The following is an 8,362-nucleotide window of genomic DNA, read 5'->3' on the forward strand; positions in this document are numbered from 1 at the left end:
TGTAGGGCTAGTTATCCAGTCGATAGGTTGTGCCCTACATTTTGGCTCTCTGGAGCTCATATTTTCACATCTGTACCTTTATTGAAAGAGTTAACGGTATAGGTAGTAGTTACAAGTCTGTAGGGGTAGTTATCCAGTCGATAGGTTGTGCCCCACACCTCTGTCTGCTCGATCTACAGTGGTTCCTCACGTTCCTGCCCAATATTGCTCCTCACCCGTGCGAGACGGCTCGGGCAGGGACCTTTCCCCGCACGCAATTGTCGGACAAGTCCGAATATTGGCTCTCTGACGGGCCGGGGCACGGAGGACAAATGGTTCGGTCAAATGACAGGCCACTTCTGGGGCCGTCAGTACTCGGCAAGAAGGCTTTATCTATAATTCAGGGCTTCCCGGCGCCTATTAAATTTTCCAGGGGAAGTGCACCCAAAGGCCGCCCCTGAACGACCGCGCGGTAGTAGCTGTTTTCCTCCGTGTTCAATATGTCAGCCCGTCGTGGGAACGTTGCCGTCTGCCACTCATTCATCAAACCAGCAAGCTTTTTTTTTTGCTTAAAATGCAGAGACCGTAGCCTCTTTTGCAGACTTCTTGGAGCGGGGCGTTTATTGTTTTATTGTGTGTGTGTGGGGGGGGGCGCCGATTTTTTTTCACGGGCTCAAGTTCTCTAAATAACAAACAATGTATCATTAGCCCAATATGTTTTACATCTATAAATGCCTAAAGAAGCGAGAAGCAGTTGAACGTGTAAATAGTAGACCACATTAGTATGTATAGTTTAAGTGTTATTGTTGTATTCTTTTTCCCGTTTATCCATGACCTGTACTTAGCTTGTTAGAGCATAAATGTAGAATAAAGGTCTTTCGTTCATTCATTTCAATACAGCAGAGGCAGTAAACGACTCTCAAACAAGTGCGGGTGCTACGGCTGAAACCAACCATATCTATTACAACCTGACCTAAATTCCATTCGGAATCACAGACACACACACACACACAGACACAGACATACCAGAAGCAATACCCCCATTTTTCATGAAAATGGTGCGAAGCGGCCCACATACGACGAATGCGACCGCGTCGTTAGCTATATGATAATAACCTTTATTGTACATTAATGCCCTACCGGGCTAAGTACAGGCGAACATGTACAGATGAAATGGGTAATATACATGTTTGTAGTACAAACAGCTCTAAAACTACTCTAATACAGAGAATTCTTCTCGTTTCTTTGTGATGTTAAAAATATAATTTGAAATGGGTTTGTATAATAAAGGATGATCAAAGCGCATAAGAAAGATAAATTTTTCAATATTAGGCAAGTATTGGAAGTAAGGAAACGTACTTGTAATATATCTAAAAAGATAATTTCTTTCTTTACTATATAAACTACAATCAATAACAAAGTGGGCTTCGTCTTCTACTTTGTTTGAGCTACAAAATTGGCAAATACTTTGCTCCAGAGGTGTGCGGTTGTGCCTTCCTGTTTCGATGCTGAGTTTATGCCCTGGCCTTTAGATAGCACAGTAGATATGTCTACTCCATCGCTAGACCGGATATGTTCTCCTAACACACCAATTAACAATTCAGAAGACACCCTGGATACCGGTTACCGGCGGAAATATCAGGAAACAACCAGTTTTCCGGGCAGACTTGTGTGTGTTTTATCTGGACACATCTTTACCTAGCTGGCCGAAACCCTACTTTTTATCTCACCGAGACATATAGGCACTTACGAGCTGGTCTTTGTCTGTGGTCATCTACTGATACATACGTCATTCTGTAGTGGCATCTTTTACGAGAAATACAGTCAGCTCTGTCTATCTATCTATCCATCTATCTGTCTGGCGTTTGTTCCTGTGCTAATCCATTTGTACTAACAAAGGCAATCGGTTGCATCTCTGTCGTGAATCAGTCTGTAGACGGTCGCATATTCATGTACCGAGAAGTGGGAACAAAGGACACTTTGTGTAGGGTCGACAAAGTTGATAGATGCATCTGTATCTTTTTTTTTTATTCATCAAAACATAAAAACATAACAAGGACAGTGTGACGCTGCACTCGAGTTTACAACTTATATTAACAGCGCCACACAACAACAAAAATACAATTAATATTTAGATACACAAAGTTGACATATCTGTGCGCCGTAGTCCCACCACCCCAAGACATTAACAATGTTAATGCTAACAAAGTTATTTGAAAAATAAGATTACGTGGTAACCTCCTATATCTCATTGGCGGAAACACACCCGCCAATCAGAGCTAGGATCTGTATATGTATCAGTATAGCCGGTATAACCGCCCTTCGGCGTAACACACCAGCTTCCCAGGCACGCGGCGCGGCGGCAGCTAGCTATATCACACCGGACGACTTGTTACACTCAATCCATGTATGATACCGAAAACAATACATATTATTAACAGTGGACAACAGCTGTTAATAGACGGTACCACGCCACATACAGCACGGGGGTGTAGAATTATCTTTATTTCAATACCTAAAAGTACAGATACAAAGCAGAAAAAAACACGACATGATCTGCACTCAAATACCTTAGATCATATACCGCAAATGAAAGCAATCCGTGAAAGCTACTGTTACTTATAGCTGTGAACACAAAAACAGGATTGAGAAGGCGCGGAAGGATATCTCCTTTCCTGGAGGTAAAAAAAAGAACGTTTTCCTCTTCAGGCAAATTTGTTTCTTCGTATAAAACCTCTAACCTCTCATTTGTCTCAGTCAAAAGTAATATTCACAGTGTGTGGGAAAACGTGATTTGTGGGCCAAATATATTGCAATGATGGTATCTGCTCAGAGGAAGGCGTTTTTATCTCTCCCTAATGCCTTGGCCTAGAAAGTTGCGACCCTGTGCTGTCGTGTAACACAAATCTTGTCACTTATAATTTGCTACCTCATTTATGTCAGAATGTCCTTCTTCGGCCTATATTTGAACCGCAGTGCACACACACACTAATCTCCAAGTAGATCTTTTGGTGGCTAAAAAAACAGTATCAAATTGGCCAGGTAGTATCCACTTGCCAGACAGTTACCGTAAAAGGGATAAAAACGTCTAAAAACAAGAGAAAAAAAAACGCCGAAGCTTAAACCTCTGCCTGGAGAGAACACACGCACGCACGCACGCACGAACGCACGCACACACGCACACACACACACACACACACACAGAGAGAGAGAGAGAGAGAGAGAGAGCGAGCATGTAGGCTCATGTCAAATCTCGCGGCGTCTCGCGATAAATATCGGGGTCACAAAATGATCCAATTCGAGCCAAAGGTGTCGAATTACCCCTTTCCCCTATTTTCCCCGCTGGGAGCCAATCTATCTCGGCGGCATCTGTTAGCACCCTACCGGAATCAATATCACAGCACCGGCACGGTTCAGCGGACAGCGAGGCCCGTACATACCGAACTCTTGGGTCAGACGTTACGCTGGAGCGAATATAGGCACCGAACAGGTTGTGATTTAAAAAAAAAACTGGAACTAGAAAGGTACCCATTAGGCCACAGCAAGTAAATTCTATGGATGATATCCTCCACAGACTCCAAATCTAATGCGAACGGGCGAAAAAAAAACAAGACGGGCCGAAAAAACATTTTAAAATTTTGACTCAATCATTGTACAAATGGTTTTGATTCAGTGGGAACAGAACATATACACGTACAGCCAGCACCACATATCACTGCAACAAAGTAAGAAACAAAACATTAAATCACAACCTTTTCTTGTCTCCTCTCGTCATAGTTATCTGCCATCCACCTTCCGGCATGGCAACAGACATCTTCGCCCATTTTCGGCATGTTGACCACTGTCAGAAGCGAGAAGGCAACAAAAGTTCTTGTTTTCTTTTTCAAAATCAGGCGAAAATTAATGCGCGCGCTGATGTCATCCATAAAAATTACTTGCTGTGGCCTTATATATAATATAGGGGAAGCGTTCACAAGGAAGCATGTTCCATAGTGATGTAGCTCTAGGAGAGAAGCTTTCATGTTTGTTTGAATGTGATCTAGCTAGCGCCAAAACCGAAGAAGCTATGGCTGAATGGTCATGAAATTCGGTATGTGTCTACATGTAGGTCTTGACACATCACGAAATTGTTAGATATTGGGCTCCCTTGCGACTTTCCAAGGTACTGCAGTGAAACCTCCAGGTGAAAAGAAATGGATCTGGCAAGCATGTAATGAGATTGTCCTAAACATAATGAGTCCACATGGCATTGCTGTGGATGATTGATAACCTTGCACTTGGACTGAGCGCACAATTGATTATTTTGATTGAAAAGACTGTCGTGTTTGTTGACCCTATTAAGGTCAATGTCATTTAAAGACTTGTTATATTTCACTCCATACCATGGCATGGGGGTTTTTAGAACACTTTTACTAAAATAGCACTGTATGGGGGATTGGAGAATTTTTTACCGAAAAGCACTGTATGGGGGCTTGAGAACAATTTTTACAAAAACACTATATATGTTATTGGGCACTATATGGGGTACTGAAACACTCAATGCCGGAGAGCACTACATGGAAAAAGTAGACACAGAACATTTTTGAATGGGGAGGGAGATGGAGTGAAATAAGCTGTATTGGCTCCCGAGCAAATGTCGACCTTTCTATATATGTCATGTTTTCATCCTATCATGTCAACCGTTTTTAGACCAATCAAAAGGTCACAACAAAATCCTCGGAAGCATTCGCCTGGGCAGAACATCTCGCGAGAGGTTGCGAGACACCGCTGCTCACAAAATGTGAAATAAACTCTTCAGATCACTTTTTTCAACCACACGTACACCCATATCCCTATCACCATGCAAAAAACACAACATAGGGTTAGTGCCCCGCCCGAGGTGTATATCGTGAGATAATCCATGGTCAGTTGCGATAACCACCGAATAAACCACCAATGAATACTACAAGTCTTACACTACTGTAACAGTTATGTCTTGTCCTCTGTATATATTATAATGGTACGGTCCAAAAAGTTGTCGGTTATTCTAATAATCGACCACTTTTGAGGTTACAGCCTGATAACCAATGGGAAATGGAGCCTTCTGATTGGTCGACATCTTCTGGCTATATGATAATATAACGTTAGTGTCTTAGTGCAAACAACAATTTAACACCTCAACGTAAAACGGCCAATATCAGCCGCTTTCCCATCCATCAAACTCGGCTTATATTCCTGCCCCGGCCCTTCTATTTGTCATCCCCGGTCTGTGGGCCGATTTGGACGGCCTAGCTGTGACCCGGGGTCCCGGGAACATGTTGGGAAAAGAAGTGGATTGCTCTACTACAACGCTCGGAGGCCAGAACTGACCGTGTTTGATTTTAGTGCGTCGACGTTTGTCTTTGTCGGAGGACAGGTACGTGTAGGCTCTAAGCAGATGTCTGGGGGGTGGCAGTGGAATAGTCTAAAGTATGGTTTTCGGACTGAAGGGCTTGTACTCCAAAAAGCGGTTCATTCCGAATCATGATTTGCGAGTTTGTTCGCGTCGGCAGTATAACGTTGGCTTCTATCGTATCCAGAACAGTGCCTACATATAGTTTTATGCCTGAATGGGTGGCGATTAGGACCGGGCACGGTTCTGGATAATCTCCGCGTATCGATATCCAAGAACGCAGATCTGCCTCAGGCACGATTCTGGATACGTGCGAACTATCCAGAATCGTGCCTGAGCAAACTACCATACTTTATCCAGAACCGTGCCTGAGCAGGGTTCTGGATAAAGTACGGTTCTGGATACGCGTGGACCATCTAAAACCGCGCCTGAGCATAGTTCTGGATAAGACACGGTTCTGGATACGCGTGGACTATCCAGAACCATGTATAAAGAAGGCTCTGGATAAAGCACGGTTCTCGATACAACAGCGTCCTCTCCATACGCCCAGCGTACATAATAATGATGGTTTATTCAATCATTCACATATTTACAATACATTATTTATACATCCAGTCCCACCTGGCAGCCAAAGGCTGAATTGCATGGGAGCTGTTTCCATGAGTTTCATTAAAATAAAGGCATAAGTCATAACCATTATCACAACCAAATATTAAAAACATATTGCGAAGTTACAGGATAAAATCAGCGAAGCATAAACAGCGTCTTAATGATTAAAATGAACAGGTCAGAATTATTTTACAGGTTCAGCAACCGTACCATGTGTGGTATTGCACTTTCGTGGTATCTTACAGTTTACAGTAAATACTGTTCAGTTTGTGGGATGATCGAGTTTTCCTGACACTTATTTCCTCTGTACGTGGCAAGGATACGAGATGAAAGACGTTAAAAGTAAAGTGGGCGGGAAAGTAACTAGTAAAAAGGTCCCTAGCATCAGATTCTCGGCGCTTTCGGCTGGCTCCGTATCGTCTCCCAAGTCTGACCCTGTCTGACCCCCCCGGGCCGGATAATGGAACGTCCCAGGGTTTGGCTTTTCCCGGTATCGAGTTTCACGTTCAACGTCCTGATTGGTCGGTGTTTTAGAATACGTAATCACTTAGCCAGCATATGCTGCTGTATCCATAAGGCCATGTTGATTTGATTATATGGATGACATCCTACAGGAACCCCAAAACTGATGCGAGCGTGCGAATAAAAAAGTTGGGTTGCCTTCATCATGAAATCTAGGTGGTCATGAAGGTTGAACAAATAACTTAACACACAGAGAGTATGGCGTGGCAAACAGTAGACTGATTTTCATGTTCTTTTCCTTTGGAATAAATTTTAGCATTCTATAACAAAGTATCGTTTTTTCCATATTTGTTTTGCAATTTACAGCATATATCTGCTCATTTTGCAGCTACTTTGTATGATTTACAGTATGGTCGAATTTTTTTTTTTAACTGACGAAAATTCATGCGCGCGCGGATGTCATCCATCTGATTAAATCAACATTGCCTAACCGTGCTTTATCCAGAAAGATGACCAGGCACGGTTCTGGATAGTACGTAGGTATCCAGAACCGTACCTCGGGCAAAGCTACATTCTTGGATACGCGGAGACCATCAAGAACCATGCCTGTTTCTAACCCTAAACAATTCAGGCATAGAACTAGATAAGCACGGTTATGTAATAATGGTTTTTATTGTCCAAACAGTACCCGTGCAGTCGCAGCCTTTGACGGCTGAATTGATGCAGGGTATCACATAATAATCAATACAAATCACAACAAGTAATACACATGATAACACATATATTTTAAAATTTCTCCTCAATTTTTGTGGAACTGTCGCAAGGGTCTGTGCGGCTGCCATTCGGCGCCACAAGGTGACCTCAATACGACTTTCCCCAACCGAAGTTAGGTACCCAATTCACACCTGGGTGGAGTGAGGAAAGTCGTGTAAAGTGCCTTTCCCAAGGGCACAACGTCGGGCGCGTGTTCAGACATGTCCCGGGTACGACTCGGGTTCGAACCCGGGTCTCCCGGTTCACATTCGGAAACCACATGTAAAGCGCTTTCACTGATTCCGTCTGAACAGGACCAAAGTGTATTTGTGTCTTTGTTCATTGAATAATGCGTCGCACGTTTGATGTATGGGATATTCTCATCGTTTTTTTTTCACGATCGTTTGAAGGAAACAGGAATAAACTTTATAGGGAAACAGTGTGACGCCTGGAGGGATTAAAACCAGCTCACAAAATTGGTCGTCAGAATCGGTTAATGTTACCTTGTCAAACGTGCGACGCATTATTCAATGAACAAAGACACAAATACACTTTGGTCCTGTTCAGACGGAATCAGTGAAAGCGCTTTACATGTGGTTTCCACCGAGGCAGGATTCAAGTGGCCCCATCTGAACGCTCCAAATCGCATTGAAAGTACTACCTCGATCCCAAACCACCTCAGGAGGTAATTTCGAACCGGTTTCACCGGATCACGATTTGCGTCTGAACGCAATGTGACTCCGCCGGTTTACTTTACATATTAACAACTATGAATGCAGTTTAGGAGAATTGTGCTCGGGCACGGTTTGAAAGGAACGTGTGGCACGTGGACCAGATGTGAGGAAATGTGATTTACCCGAATCGCGGTTCAGGCGTTTCCGTGTGAACAAGGCTAAAGTTATTGAAAACAGTAGAGGATTCATCCCGCTTGTTTCAAAGTTACATTCAATCAATAGTTCGTGCTTATAAACCTGCCATTCTCCTTCAGTCTCTAGTGTCACTGACGAAAGGTAGTGGATGCTACCTGAACGTCTGACCGTTTCCAAAATCATTGAGTAACTGTTTTTTTTTGTGTGTACCTGGATGTCTAACCTTCACCGGCCTGAGTGGAGGATTGAGCCTGCTTGCTTCAAAGTTATTGAAAACAGAAGAGGATTGTTGGAAAAGTGTCCAAAGGTAAGACGTATA

General features: G+C 43.2%; 1 protein-coding gene across 4 annotated transcripts in view; it reads left to right on the forward strand.

The window, feature by feature from the left end:
• Positions 1 to 8,362, forward strand: part of LOC109487836 (carbonic anhydrase-related protein 10-like) — a 181,495-nt gene that overhangs the window by 4,011 nt on the left and 169,122 nt on the right. Inside the window, exon 1 of one of the 4 annotated variants that reach the window (XM_019791924.1) lies at positions 8,271 to 8,350. The exons of 2 other annotated variants lie outside the window; for them this stretch is intronic. The gene's annotated coding sequence lies outside the window, so the exon portion shown is untranslated. Of the gene's footprint in view, positions 1 to 8,270; positions 8,351 to 8,362 lie in introns of those variants that run through there. One more of the 4 variants, XM_019791929.1, reaches the window with a different exon arrangement.

Source organism: Branchiostoma belcheri, unplaced genomic scaffold (assembly GCF_001625305.1).
Source record: "Branchiostoma belcheri isolate BF01 breed outbred unplaced genomic scaffold, Haploidv18h27 scaffold9, whole genome shotgun sequence".
NCBI lineage: Eukaryota > Metazoa > Chordata > Leptocardii > Amphioxiformes > Branchiostomatidae > Branchiostoma > Branchiostoma belcheri.